Below are 15,666 nucleotides of genomic sequence, written 5' to 3'. Positions count from 1 at the left end.
TTCCTCCTCTTCCAGGCCAAGCTAATGGAAAGAATAATCTACTATGTTTCCTTTCAAGCCACAATGCCAGTGTCCAACGCAAGACGAGGATACAGAAGAACTCAGGCTTGATATCATTTTATACCTAATGACTCCCTTTGTGACGTCACTCCCAAACTCTCCCAGGACTTCTTCAAGCTACAGTTAGTAGAGAGACTACTCATGTCCCTGCCTAAAAGACTGTTTGCAGTATTTTCATGCGATTTTTCTCATTCTAATGTCATTGCCAGTACATCTGGGAATGGAGTATGTGCAGAGTCAGATGGACCTAGACTCCTCGTTACCGACCATCTCTGTTTCTGTCTTACCTGAGTTTGGGCATCACAAAGGTGTAAGCATAAACTCTGCATGTTCCCTTGAAACCCACTGAACTCACAACTTTTTGTTTCTACTCAGCTACCTCTGATTATTTCCTTTTCACTTTCAAATGGATTCCCCGCTGAATTCCTCCTCTGCTTAATACTCAGGCATTCAGAAATCTAAAGGAATTTATCTCCACAGTGACCCAGTCTTCTCTCTATGTGGTTAAATTTCTACCCAATTTTAACTACTGCTTGATCCTAAGATTACATTGGGAGGAAACACCTAAGTGCTAATGATAGCTTTTTAGGAAAGAAAGGAAGGAAAAGACTACCATGTAAATCGACACCAATTGAGCATATGCTCCAATTTAAGAGACATTTAAATGTTGAAAAAGTAGCTGCTTTTTGGAATATAAGAGATACAGTATTTTTTACTACTCACTATGCAGGACACCATGAAGGAATATAACATGATACAGAGATGGTCACATATGGTACCTGCCCAAAGAACTCCTCTACTGAGTAGGGAGACAGATGTCATACACAATTCAAATGCAAACCAAGTATTCCAGCAGAGTTGTTAAGATGACCATATTTGGAGTTAAATCCTGAGTTCAAATCTTCAGTTTCCTCATCTGTAAAGTGGAAATAATGATACCTGCTTTGCAGGAGTGCTGTAAAGAAGAAATGAGATGGATTGTGAATGTAGAGTTTAACATGGATGAAGCATATTGGAAGTTCTCAATGATAAGTCAGTGGAATTTTTGGCTACTATTATCTTTACCATTATTGTGGAGAGATAAATCAGATACTGTATGAACTTAAAGGAATAGAGACCACATATGCTTGGGACACTCCAAAAAGTCTCATTCAGTAGGTGGCCTTTGTGATAAGCCTTGAAGAATGTGTGACGTTTCTTTAAGGCAAGATGGAGGAGCTGCATCTCTCTACAATGCTGGCATGGGGACCCTGAGCCTGCCAGTGTAACCACCTTAAGAGTCACGGGAAGAGGTGAAACTTTGTTCATGTTAAAATTTACAATACTTGTTTATGATTGCACCTGGTCAATTCATTTTTTCAATTAATTCTTTTTTATATCTTTGATTTGAAACAGGTAATACTTGTTAAAGTGCTATCATATCCATAATAGTCCAAAATTCAAGTAAAGGATATTTTGAATAAGTATTATTGTAAAATAATTTCAAAAAAGCATACTTATTATTAATGGCAGGCAGTGTATTATGTAGCTCTTGGCTTGTCATCTTGTCTATGGAGTACATGTTGTAAAAGAAGAAAAGTGGGTAATTATATTTCATATGAACATCAAATTGAGTGTTCCTTCCTTGTAGTTTTGTAAAGTAAAATTGTGGCAAGATTGTCCCTAGTTAATGCCAGGAAAAATGAAAAATAAGTATCCTTTTTTAAACTGTCTCTTAAATAAACAAGTAAAACCTGTTAAAGTGGTTTGTAGTCATTGAGCACAGGTCAGTTCTCTTTAAAACAAACTATGAGAAAAAGGAACCCTCCTACACTGTTGGTGGGAATGTAAATTGGTGCAGCCACTATGGAGGACAGTATGGAGGTTCATGAAAAAACTAAAAATAGACTTACCATATGATCTAGCAATCCCACTCTTGGGCATATATCCAGAGGAAGCTGTAACTTGAAAATACACATGCACCCCAGTGTTCACAGAAGCACTATTTACAATAGCCAAGGCATGGAAACAACCTAAATGTCCATCGACAGATGACTGGATAAAGAAGATGTGGTGTATATACACAATGGAATACTACTCAGCCATAAAAAAGAATAAAATAGCACCATTTGCAGCAACATGGATGGGCCTGGAGATCATCATTCTAAGTGAAGCCAGGAAGAGAAAGAAAAGTAACATATGATATTGCTTATATGTGGAGTCTAAAAAAAAAGACACAAATGAACTTATTTACAAAACAACAACAGACTTACAGACTTATGGTTACTAGGGTGTAAAGGGGATGGGAGGGGATAAACTGGGGGTTTGAAATTTGCATATACTAACTATTATATATATAAAATAGATAATAAGTTTATACTGTATAGCACAGAGAAATACATTCAATATCTTGTAGTAACATATAATGAAAAAGAATATGAAAATGAATATATGTATGTATATATATGACTGAAACATTATTCTGAATACCAGAAATTGACACAAATTATAAACTGACTATACTTCAATTAAATCTCTTGGAATGTCAAAAAAAAAAAAAACTTCATGGATAAGTCTGAATTATTTTATGTTGGTATTTTGTTGTATGAAATATTGCTTAGCACGAAACTAAATATATAAAGTTTGAATCAGAGCAAAATAATGTCAATATTATTATTAATTAAGCCATTGTTGGCAGACTCAAATAATTTTGCAGTAAGAGGTTTAACTCTTTTTATATGCATCTTAACAGGTATAAATTTATGGCTCAAAAAATGAAAAAGTGATTTTTAACCTTGTACTATAAATAAAGAAGTTAATTATTGTCTCAGATGTCTATTTTTTTTTTTTATTGAAGTATAGTCAGTTCACAATGTGTCCATTTCTGGTGTACAGCACAATGTTTCAGTCATGCATGAATATACATATATTTGTTTTCATATTCTTTTTCATCATAAGCTACTACAAGATATCAAATATAGTTCCCTGTGCTGTGCAGTATAAACTTGTTTATCTATTTTATGATACCAGTCAGTATCTGCAAATCTCGAACTCCCAATTTATCCCTTCCGACACCCTTGCTCCCTGGTAACCATAAGTTTGTTTTCTATGTCTGTGAGTCTGTTTCTGTTTTATAAACAAATTCATTTGTCTTTTTTTTTTTTTTTTAAGATTCCACATATGAGTGATATCATATGGTATTTTTCTTTCTCCTCCTGGCTTACTTCACTTAGAATGACATTCTCTAGGGCCATCCATGTTGCTGCAAATGGCATTATTTTATTATTTTTATGGCTGAGTAGTATTCCTTTATATAAATATACTGCAACTTCTTTATCCAGTCATCTGTCAATGGACATTTAGGTTGTTTCCATGTCTTGGCTATTGTAAATAGTGCTGCTATGAACATTGGGGTGCAGGTGTCTTTTTGAATTAAAGTTCTCTCTGGGTATATGACTAGGAGTGGGATTGCTGGATCATATGGTAAATCTATTTTTAGTTTTTTTTTATTAATCTCCATGCTGTTTTCCACAACAGCTGCACCAAACTGCAGTCCCACCAACAGTGTAGGTTTTGACTGGTGTGAGGTGATAGATACCTCATTATCGTTTTGATTTGCATTTCTCTAATAATTACTGATATTGAGCATTTTTTTTCATGTGTCAATTGGCCATTTGTATATCTTCATTGGAGAATTGCTTGTTTAGGTCTTCTGTCCATTTTTGGATTGGGCTGTTTATTTTTTTCTTATTGAGTTGTATGAGCTGTTTGTATATTCTGGAAATCAAGCCCTTGTCAGTCTCACCTTTTGCAAATATTTTCTCCCATTCCATAGGTTGTCATTTTGTTTTGCAAATGGTTTCCTTTGCTGTGTAAAAGCTTGTTAGTTTAATTAGGTACCATTTGTTTGTTTTTGCCTTTATTTCTATGTCTTGGGTAGACTGCTCTAGGAGAACATTGCTGAGATGTATGTGAGATAATGTTTTGCCTATGTTTTCTTTTAGGAGATTTACTGTGTCTTGTCTTACATTTAAGTCTTTAAGCCATTTTGAGTTTATTTTTGTGTGTATGGTATGAGAGAGTATTCTAACTTCATTGATTTACATGCAGCTGTCTAGTTTTCCCAACACCCATTTGCTGAAGAGACTATCTTTATTCCATTGTATGTTGTTGCCTCCTTTGTCAAAGATTAATTGACCAAAAGTTTGTGGGTTCATTTTTGGACTCTCTATTCTGTTCCATTGAACCATATGTCTGTTTTTGTACCAATACCATGTTATTTTGATTACAGTATCTCTGTAGTATTGTTTGAAGTCTAGGAGGGTTATTCCTCCAGCTTCATTCTTTTTCTTCAGTAATGCTTTGGCAATTCTGGGTCTTTTGTGGTTCCATGTAAATTTTAATATGATTTGTTCTAGTTCGTTGAAAAAATGTCCTGGGTAATTTGATAGAGGTTGCATTAAATCTGTAGATTGCCTTGGGCAGTATGGCCATTTTAACGATATTGATTCTTCCAATCCAGGAATATGGGATATCTTTCCATTTCTTTAAGTCCTCTTTAATTTCCTTAATCAATGTTTTGTAGTTTTCTACGTATAAGTCTTTCACCTTCTCAGTCAGATTTATTCCTAGGTATTTTATTACTTTGGGTGCTATTTTAAAAGGGATCGTTTCTTTACTTTCTTTTCCTGTTGCTTCATATAATATAAAGAATCAACAGGGAAAGTTAAAGACATGCAACTGATTTTTGTACATTAATCTTGTATCCTGCTACCTTGCTGAATTCTTTTATAGCTCTAGTAGTTTTTGTGTGGAGCTTTTAGAGTTTTCTGTATACAGTATCATGTCATCGGCATACAGTGACAGTTTTACCTCTCCTTTTCCAATTTGGATCCCTTTTGCTTCTTTTTCTTGCCTGATTGCTGTGGCTAGGACTTCCAAGACTATGTTGACTAGAAGTGATGAGAATGGACAACTTTGTCTTCTCCCAGATTTTAGTGGGAAGATTTTCAGTTTTTCACCATTGAGTCCTATGCTGGTTGTAGTTTTGTCATAATAGCTTTTATTATGTTGAGATATGTTTCCTCTGTACCCATTTTGGTAAGGGTTTTTATCATAAATGAGTGTTGAATATTATCAAGTTCTTTTTCTGCATCTGTTGAGATGATCATGTGGTTTTTGTCCTTTCTTTTGTGGATGTGGTGTATCACATTGATTGATTTGCGTATGTTGAACCATCCTTGTGTTCCTGGGATGAACCCAACTTGATCATGGCATATGATCTTTTTTATGTGCTGTTGGATTGTTTGCTGATATTTTGTTGAGGATTTTTACATCTATGTTCATCAGAGATATTGGCTTGTAATTTTCTTTTTTGGCAGTGTCTTTGTCTGGTTTTGGTATCAGGGTGATGGTGGCTTCATAGAATGAGTTTGGGAGTACTCCTTCCTTTTCAATCTTCTCGAAGAGTTTGAGAAGGACCAGTATGAGTTCTTCTTTGTATGTTTGGTAGAATTCCCCAGTGCAGCCATCCAGTCCTGGACTTCTGTTTGCAGGGAGGTTTTTTATTGCTAATTCTATTTCATTTCTAGTGATCAGTTTGTTCAATTGGTCAATTTCTTCTTGATTCAGTCTTGGTGGACTGTATGTTTCCAGAAACTTGTCCATTTCTTCTAGGTTACCCAATTTGTTTCCATATTGTTGTTCTCAGATGCTTATTTTAATAATTGCCTTCAAGATATTTATCAGAAAAACACAGTTGAGATTTTGTCATTAGGATTTGTGTTTTCTGCATAAAAATTATCTAAGTTCAAAGGTAAATATTCATTAGCATTCTGTATCTCAATCTAATGAATTCCTATGACAGCATTTCTAGTATGACTTCTCCATATGAGGTTTGGAATACTCTAACCTGATTTTGGAGGTAGAGCTGATTATCTAGAGATTGAGATAGAGCTGATCATTAACTTTCTCCTCCACCTAATCTCTCACCTTTAATAGGCTTAAATCCCATACAATGTGGTTCCTCAGTTCTTTGGGAACCTTTGTCAGATGCATTAATCAGCTTTTGGTATGTACCAAAAATTCTTAGTGGTTTGCAATAACAAAACATTTGCATCTTGCCTACAGGTTGGCTGGGCAGCTGCGGCACCTCTACTCTGAGCTGTGAGTCAGGTTCAGGTATGTTCCATGGGTCTTTCATTCGGGGATACTGTAATCCCAGATTGTGTGGAATACCACAAACCATAGTGGAACAGAGACAGGATGCCAAAAATTAGCAGTCCATTGCAGAAGGGGAAGCAATCACTGGTCTGTAGCAATTCTAAAATCTCACTGGGCAAATATTGCCAAGTCCCCACACGGAATGTTCCTTGATCAGGCTCCAGTTCTGTTCTCAGGGAATAGTTCTCCATTCCATTGTTCTCATGATTCCTGGCTCCGCCTTCTGGGAGGTAGTTTTCCATGATCTCTTTGGTCACATCTGAAGAAGACTATATCCTCCCAGGCAGCTGAGCAGCTTCCTCATCCTGCTAGCTGCCTGGGGAATGCTGGGGACTCTAAAGTCTTCTTTTTTTAATAAAATCTTTATTGATAACCGTTTTAATTTTATGCAAAAGTTGCTAAGGTAGTACAGAGAGTTCCCATATACCCAACACCATGTTTCTCCTGTTATCAACATCTTACATTAATATGATACATTTGTCACAATTAATGAACCAATATTGATGCATTATTATTATCCTAAGATTTTTTTTTATGACTCGGAGTCAGTCTCATTTAAGAGAGAAAAAAAGTCAGTCTCTTTTAATCCAGGCAAGGCTGCTTCGGGACCTAAAGTTCTCTGAAATACTATTAAAATTTTGTGTGTGTGTGATTCAAGTTATTTCCATGAGGGAACAGCCATATCCACATCATTTTCAGGTCATTCCTCCCTCTCTATGGATTTAATTACAGGTACTTTGAGTTTATCAAGCTTTGTAGAACCTAGTCCTTATCTCTTTTCTCTGAGATGTTTCGTCCAGATGAAGGAATTTACTGGATCCATTCAGAGGTTTTACAGAGAGTGTAATAGTGATTTTTATTTGATCTTTGTCCTGAGACTGGGTCTTTCTGAGCGTTTTAATCAGCCTTTGTGGCTTTAAACATTTCTCAATTTTTCTTGTTCTATTTGAAGATGAGAAACAGTTCTATTATTCAAATTTGCAAATCTTGGAATTTACAGAGTCACTGCCCTTTCACCCCTGCTTACAAGCAGGTTGGTTCCTTCTTGAAAGACCTTATCAAAGGCAGCAACCAACTCACGCTAGTAACAGTCTATCTTGAAATCTCTTCACCCAAAACCGCACATTCATGAGATACATTTTCTGTCTTCAAGTTATCTTAGGTGACAGTTTTACCAACTATTGCTACTACATTATATGGATTGTCACTTTTCCAGTTTCCAACACTTTATTACTGCTTACTGTTCAGTTCCAAGGCCAAGGACACATTTTAAGTTTTTGTCTAAGTGATGTCACATTTTTCAGGACAAATTTCTATAGTAGTCAACTTTTACTACAATAAAGTTGTGTAATTAAACAACCCCCAGATGTCCATGACTTATTAAACAAAGGCATCTTGCTCATGGATTTAGGCTGCCTGCAGTGGCTCTGCTTCAGACCTACAGGTGGTTCAGCTCTGCTTCTCTGCCCCTACTCCAGGACTCAGGCCGAAGGAGGGGGCTCTTCTTATGGCAAAGGGCAGGGATGCAAAAGGCTAAGCCAAACCATACAAGTGCAATTTTAGCCTCTGCTCACACTTTGTTGACCAAAGCAAGTCACACGGTCAGACATAACGTCAATGGAGGGAGGCAAGGAGAGAGCAGGTAGTTATGTGACAGTGATGCAGTCGACTTCACCAGGCAAAAGTCTGGCCTCCAACATTCACCATTCAGGTGGCCCCTAAAATACAGGGGAGCAGGGAAGGGAGGGATACAAATATGGTTAGGGAAATTTTTTACGTATGCTGCCCTTAAAGTTCTAATCCCCTTTTTCCTCCCCCTTAAAAAGCTTCTTTACCTAAAAGACCAGCCAGAGCTGGGCTGCATCAGTATCTAATTTCTGAGAGGACTGCATAGACTTTTCGGCCACCCACCTGAGTGCTCCTCGGCCCTCCCAAAGGCTGCTGTCTTGCTTGTCACCGGTTGTGTCCAGCTCCAAATGACCGAAAGATTTCTCTCCCAGCCCTGCTACCTCTGCTGCATATGAGAGTCCTCTCCTAGCACTCTCTTCTAAGTGAGAAGATCCTTTTGGAAAGGAGTTGACAATGTGCTTACAGGTCTCCAAGTTCTTTCCTGGCCTCGGGCAGAGAGGAGAACTGAGGACAGAGTTGCTCAGGCGTGGTCCTGGCACCACGAGGTACCTTTGTACCATTCCGCCTGGGGTCTTGGACAGCAGGCCTAGCCAGCCTTGTGATCCCTATGCTCTTCTCAGTGCCCCCCCTCATCATTCCCACTGATTCTTTCAGGCCGTCGTCACCTCTAGCCTGGCTTCCTGCGACAATCTTTGAGCCTGGTTATACCTCCTGCCTGCCTATCTCCAAACCAGTCTTCATTCAGAGTAATCCAGAGTAATCTTTCTAGAGTGAGAATTTGATCTTGTGGCTCTCTCGATTTAAATCTTCCAATGTTTTTACATTTTACCGTTAGTAAATAAAAAGTGGCTTTCCATGTGTGCCCCTCCTTAACCTGTCCAAAAATATTCAGATTTCGTAAAGGATCAAGTTTCTTCCACCCACTCAGACTCCCACATTGCAGGCTCCTGGATACAAGTGAGATGGCCCTGGCCATTCTGCTGGGTAGGCCTCCTGGGCAGCAGAGTAGGCCTAAAAGCCTAAGTGCCCCACACGCTGGCCCTCATTCCAGCCCAACCTCCACACACCACCCCAGCCTCCCCAAAGCGGGAAATGACTGCTGACAAGAATGTAATCACACTGCTGGGTAAATGTGTCAGCTCCACAAATTGTGAAACTCAAGGCTGCGCCCACTTGATTCTGTCTCTGTGATATCAGGAAGTAAAGAAAGAGCTGCTGGGAAGTCAGTGAAGAGGGGAAAAAAGTTAACATTTCAGGAATTTTAAAAAAAAAAATTATCTTTTATAGGGTTCCAGAAACTAGAAACACTTCCTGTTCGAGGTGGGAGTAGATGACTTCATGAGGTACCTTCTTAGAATTCTCCGGCAGCATTGCTGGGAGGTGGAAGATACCCTTCAGTACTCCTTCCATTTCTTGTGTTGGACATGAAGAAATGAAGGGGCCCAAGCATAGTCACAAAATTAGTAGCACTGTCAGCAATTATCCACAAAACTCCTGTTTACTCATTAACAGATCCCTCTTCCTTGGACCAAATTACTGTTCTCTTCGGAAATTGTTTTAATCAAGCTTTTTTTTCTTTTGTTTTCAAGTAACAAACACATCAAGCTAACTCAAGCAAAGCAGTGTGCTTATTTTACAAAAGGAATTCCACAAGGTAGAATCCTTGTGGTAAGGGTTCTAGGGTATTCTCTAAAACTCAAGGTCAGGAAAGGGGGCCTTATGAGTAACTGAAATGAGGAATTGGCTATTACAGTAAAAACTGAAGCCAAATCTGAGTGGTATGTATTGGTATTGATGTTTTCCTATAATTAATTCTAGACCAAATGCTGGACTTGTCAAATACCAGCTGTATCCAGCTTCTCTTTCTTCCGGAAACTGACCCTCCCACCACTTCCTATGCAGTAAGCCAGCACTTAATTGTTCCCTGCACATGGCAGCCACTGGTGGAACCAGTCGAGGGCATATGATCCAAAGGCAATTTATCCATTACTGGCAAGAAACCCATGAGATGGGTCAGTGCAAAGGTCTTACCTCAGAGGTATCAATGGTAGTTAGCCAAACCAATTAGATTAGCCAAACTTTTGGACCTGGAAATATGGAAAGATTGACCAGTGAGTAATAAAGGTGAATGGAACCAATTTACAGAGAGACACAGATGGCTTAGTTTAGAGACCATGTTGCCTCAGTGAGCTGGAGAGAGTCACTGGCCTCTAGAAATGTCTTTTCCAGTTCTCGTTTATAGGTGTCTGGTTTGCTAGAGTTGTTATAATGAAGTACCACAGACTAAGTGGCTTAACAACAAATATTTATTTTCTCACAGTTCTGGAGGCTTGGAATCTGATACCAAGGTGTTGGCAGAGTTGGTTTCTCTTTGGCTCACAGATGGCTGTCTTCTCCCTGGGTCTTCACAGTGTTTTCTCTCAGTACATGTCTGTGTTCTAATCTCCTCTTTATAAGGATACCAGTCATATTCGATTAGGGCCCATGTAATGACTTCTTTTTAACTTAATTACCTCTTTAAAGATCCTGTCTCCAAATACAGTCACATTCTGAAGTAACAAGGGTTAGGACTTAAGTATATAAATTTGAAGGGGCCCAGCTCAGTTCATAACAGTGTCACCTCCCTTTTCTTAAGTGTCTTATGTAAGTCTGTGCAATCAAAAGAACCTAACAAACTGTATTAGACTGCTGTGTTGTGAGCAGCAGAGAAGAGGGAATTTATTGGCTCTAGTGACTGAAAAATCAGGAGTATCACTATCTTTAAGCGTGTCTGAATCCAGAACTCAGTGTCATTTGATTTGTCAGAGCTCCGGCAGGAAATAAATGGCTCCATCTGTCCTTTAAAAAGAGGACTCCTTACAAAGATGAGGGCAGGATTCAGGAAAATTACAAGAGATATTGAAGTACTAGAGCAAGTAACAACTAATAGTGGGACAGAGTTACCATCTGCAGGCCTGAAGGAGTAGAGCAAATATGATTACTGGAACCTGGAGACAGCGAGTTGTGTGAACAGGTCGCCTGACAGAAGCCATTTCCTTCAGTAGAGAGACAGTCAGGCTGAAGAGACCCCACAGAAAAGGAATGGGAAATAAATCATCTAATGTCTCTGATCGCCTCACAGCACCCCTACCTAGAAGTCAGAGGGAAAAAGAGGTTGATAGAGTCCATTTAGGCAGCTGGTAGAGAGGAGGAGAGACAAGATCTGGGGGCAAATAGAAAATACCCAACACCGTTTGGTCTTGCTCTCCATCTTCTGTGTTGGTGTCCTTCTAAGCGGGTCTCAGCCTATCACCCTTACAGCTTGCGGTCTATGGGAAGAAGGCTTCACTTGCCCAGGTTTTTCCAACAGAAACCCAGAATTTATTCTCGTTAGCTTGGCTTATATTACCAAACTCATCTCTATTTCGATCTATATTTATGCTCATCTCTAAATCACTGTGGGCAAAGGACTGCTGAGCAGGTCATGATCACCTGAATACTGTTGGACCTAGGAGGACAGTGTCAATCCCATAGAAGCACATAGTGTGGAATGTGTGAGAGTGGTTTCCCAAAGGAAAAGTCAGGTGTTGTTAACAGAAGGAGGGGGACTACATAGAGGCTGATTAGGCAGAAACAGTATATGAACACTACCTTACCCAGACTACTCAGTCTAGCCCTTGGTAAAAGGTAATGACTGATTGCATTGATTGGATGCAGTATGTTTTGAGAACTATTCATTGCACATAGTTGGAGTCCAATAGACATTTGCAAAAATCTGTTGGAATATAAATGTTAATAACCCACAGACAGAATTATTTTGCAGGTGACTAGGAGACATTTCTGAATCCAGAGGATATTTTTTCCACTTCCAATCTTTATAGCAATCTTTATGAATATTGACTTACAATTATTAACATCTTGTTTGTAGAAATCTATATTTACATCCAAACACTGCCTCTTTCAGTATTCTGAATTATTTTGTAAACCCTGTTTATTTGCTTTCATTAGACCACAGTCTTGAGAATTTCTGACTTGTTTACACACATCACCAAGTATTTTTTTAGACTCATTTAGCAAAAGATCATCATGAAAGAAACTGAAGTAAGATTAGTGAACAATTTAAATTTAACTGTTAATAAGGCTTCTTTGTATCCACTCATTAAAGATGGTTATCAGTGTTGCTAAGAGCTGTTTATTAAACTGATAAAAATGAATATTGTCTTTAAAAAGTCAAGTTGCCTTTATCTGATCTTAAAGGTGAGCTTGTAAAATTAATTCTTTTGGTGTTTGCTTTGTCATTCAAGCATAACTTTTCTTCTATGCACACCTACTGGTTTTTTTGTTCAGCTCCAGCAAGTTTTTGGCAGTAGTTCTGTCAATGGCTCTTTGGATAAGAAGCCCTGCCAGTTGAGCTTAAGCAACATTTTGCAGAGAGTGGGAGCAGGGAGTCAGATTGGGCTGACATTGAAAATCAAAGAAATTCCAAAGTATAAGAATGACTATTTTTAGAGTTTTAATGCCATTGAAAGTTTCAGATGGAAAACTTTCTCTTTATGTCCCGCATATTCTGGAAAACAATGATTTTATTGATTTAGACCATAAATATTTATGCAGACAAGAGAAGCATGGACCCCCACCTTAATAGAACTTAAACTCCTGTATAGGGGTCCCCCAAAATGTGGATGATGGGGGTTTCCATGGTACGTGCAGGTATCCATGTGTAAATGTGTGCAGGGTGGTGCGCCTGCTGCGCATTCATCCTTGTACAGGACATGCCAGGGAGAAGAGGAGAGAAAGCCTGAAGCTCTGTCATCTGTGCTGACAAAGGCAAGCATATAAAGAGCTTCCCAAATCTCACACATTCAGTCTTGGAATACATGACACACAGCAAGAGCAGATTTAACTTCTTTCTCATCTCTTACATAGACTTTTATCTGTCTAAATCCGTGTGCCTCTTGTATTAAGCCTTTCTGATCATTCCAGCTCAGGGTGATCTTATGGCCCCCTTTCTTTCAACTCCTATAGTGCTTAGATTTGACTATATGCTGCCTCATAGTATTATCTGATTTTTAGATGTCTCCCTAGGCTCCTTGAGGGCAGGGATCAGATTCAATGCCTTTTTACATCCCCAGTGGCCTGTATTCTGGGGTAAGCAGGAGCTCTATAATCACTGACTAAAATAGCAGAAATACTTTGCTCAGGTTAGTATTAAACTTAGTTTGCATTCTCGGGCCATAAACCACCCAGTAATTAGAGGGTCATTTGTGTAGAAAGAGCCTTGAATGTAACAGTAGTGAAATAGGGCATGTCTGGTGGCTGGAGGAACTAGAGCAAGCCTAAGAAAAATCTAATAAATTAGGTCAAAACTACCCCAGAGAACATCACAGCTGAAAGAGTTTATACCAGACTCATTGGTGCACAAGCCCTCATTTTACAGAAAGGAGACCAGGGCCCTTAGAAGCTGTGCCTTGCTCGAGGTCACGCTGCAGTGATAGAGCCCAGGCCAGTAACTACTGTTGTTGACCAGGTTATTTGGTGAAGAGTCCAACTGGGAATCAACTAGATGTAAGTTCAACTCTGTGTTTCCCAAGTCATTATATTAGGTAACTACCATTTTTCAAACCTTGTAAGGCGTTGTGTCAGGTGTTTCTTACACAGTAATACATTACTTCATTCAATCTTTACAGCCCATCTGAAGGAGAGACTGTAGCAGTCAGGGCTCCTTTTGAGAAACAAAACCAGTAGGAGACATACATTAGGAGATATGTTTATTAGAGAAATGCAAATCAAAACATCCATGAGATATCACTTCACACCTGTCAGAATGGCTGTCATCAGAAAATCTATAAAGAACAACTGTTAGCGAGGATGTGGAGAAAAGGGAACCCTTGTACACTGTTGGTGGGGATGCAAATGGTACAGCCACTATGGTAAACAGTGTGGAGGTTCTTCAAAAAAATAAAAATAAAACTACCATATGATCCAACTGTTCCACTCCAAAGAAAACAAAAACACTAATTCAAAAAGATACATGCACCCCAATGTTCATGGCAGCATTATTTACAGTAGCCAAGATACGGAAGCAACCAAATACCCATCAACAAACAAATGGATAAAGAAGATGTGGCATATATATTTATATGTATATGTATATATATTATTCAGTCATCAAATAGGAAGGAAATTCTGCCATTTGCAGCAACGTGGATGGACCTAGAGAATATTATGCTTAGTGAAATAAGTCAGACCAAGAAAGACAAATACTCTATGATATCACTTATAACTAGAATCTAAAAAATAATACAAATAAATGTATGTACAAAACAAAAACAGACTTACCGATATAGGAAACTAGTAGTTACCAAAGGGGAGAGGGAAGTGAGGAGGGGCAAATTAGGGTATGAGATTAAGAGATACAAATTATTATGTATAAAATAGATAAGCAACAAGAATATATTGTATAGCACAGGGAATTGTAGCCATTATCTTATAACTTTTAATGGAGTATAATCTGTCGCCATTCCAGACCTCCTGCTGTGTACCTCTACCCACCCTTGCCTCCTTATGTTGCTCTCAGCAGGTGACTTTGCCAATCCCTTGCAGAAAGCTTGAAAGCGAGCAGACAGTATTCCCCTCAACTTCTTGGTTGATCAGCTCCTGCTTTCCCACTAAAACCTTCCTATATCTGCCACTTTCTTTACTTCCTTCCTCCACTCTCAGAAAGAAGGGGTGTTCTTTCTTCTCTTATTCCAGGTGAATCAGACACCGCCCCCCCCCATTCTCTATCATTTCCTTTCTGGAGTTTTAGACTCTTTCACAAGATCCTACCCAAGAACCTTTAAAGAAGTTCAAGTCTTGCCCATCAGGCAGTAAGGAAGGGAAGACGAAGGAGAGAGGAGGGAAGGGGAAGGGAGACAGGAAGGGGACAAACTCGTCTAGTTATTGTCTTGCCTCCTATCCTCAGACAGGCTTCCTAGGACAGCTGTCCTCATGTCTTTCCCTCTCTGTGAACACACTGCAATTTGCCTTTTGCTTCCACCATTTCACTAAAGATACGTTTGCTAAGATTACCAGTGACCTTCCAATTGCTAAATCCAATTAATATTTTCCATTCCTCATCCAACTTGATGATTATGAGACATTTGACACTGTCTCTTTAAAAAAAACCACTTCCTAATTTCCAGAACGCCACACACTCCTCATTCTCCCCGCCTCCTGACAGATTCTCATCAGAATCCTTCATTGACTTTCTCCTTTGTCCTGCCCCCGAAGCTTCTGTCCTGACTCTTGTTTTCTTCTCATTCTGTACCTTCTTGCAATGATATCCAGACCTCACCAGGACCTTTAATGGCTCCTTTCTCCCGGAGACAGAGACGAATAGACCCTATACGAGTTGCTGCAGCCGTGTAGCCCAGGGTATTTATTTTTCTAGGCAACACCTTTCACCCACTGCTTAGAACCTTCATCCCACTCCCTGGAACAGGATCCCTACTCTGCTAAGCCTCTCTGCATGCATGACTTATTTAGATGATCAGCCTGGTTTTTGAGTCTACTGTAACAAGAACAAAATTATTAATGCATGAGTCCTTCCAACCTTTCCCCTCCTCCTGGCCTCTAAAAGGATCCTGACTTTGCAGGTTTCATTTCTTCTCCCTAACCCTCCAGAGAAACCCCTTCTTGCCTTACCAGACTCATCTTTGAGGATTTTGTGATGTAGAATAAGGAGGAAGTAGGAGAGAGATAGGACCCGGAGATGTGGGGCTGGGATGGGAAGGCTTTTCAGGACATGTATGAGGG

At 39.1% G+C, this 15,666-nt stretch overlaps 1 protein-coding gene across 4 annotated transcripts in view; it reads left to right on the top strand.

Moving 5' to 3' along the window:
- Window positions 1-15,666, top strand: part of PDE7A (phosphodiesterase 7A) — a 303,765-nt gene that overhangs the window by 95,030 nt on the left and 193,069 nt on the right. For all 4 annotated transcript variants that reach the window (XM_074354959.1, XM_074354958.1, XM_074354956.1 and 1 more), the window contains exon 4: window positions 6,169-6,219. The gene's annotated coding sequence lies outside the window, so the exon portion shown is untranslated. The remainder of the gene's footprint in view (window positions 1-6,168; window positions 6,220-15,666) is intronic.

This window comes from Camelus bactrianus, chromosome 29 (assembly GCF_048773025.1).
Source record: "Camelus bactrianus isolate YW-2024 breed Bactrian camel chromosome 29, ASM4877302v1, whole genome shotgun sequence".
NCBI lineage: Eukaryota > Metazoa > Chordata > Mammalia > Artiodactyla > Camelidae > Camelus > Camelus bactrianus.
This window is presented reverse-complemented; position numbering and strand designations above follow the sequence as displayed.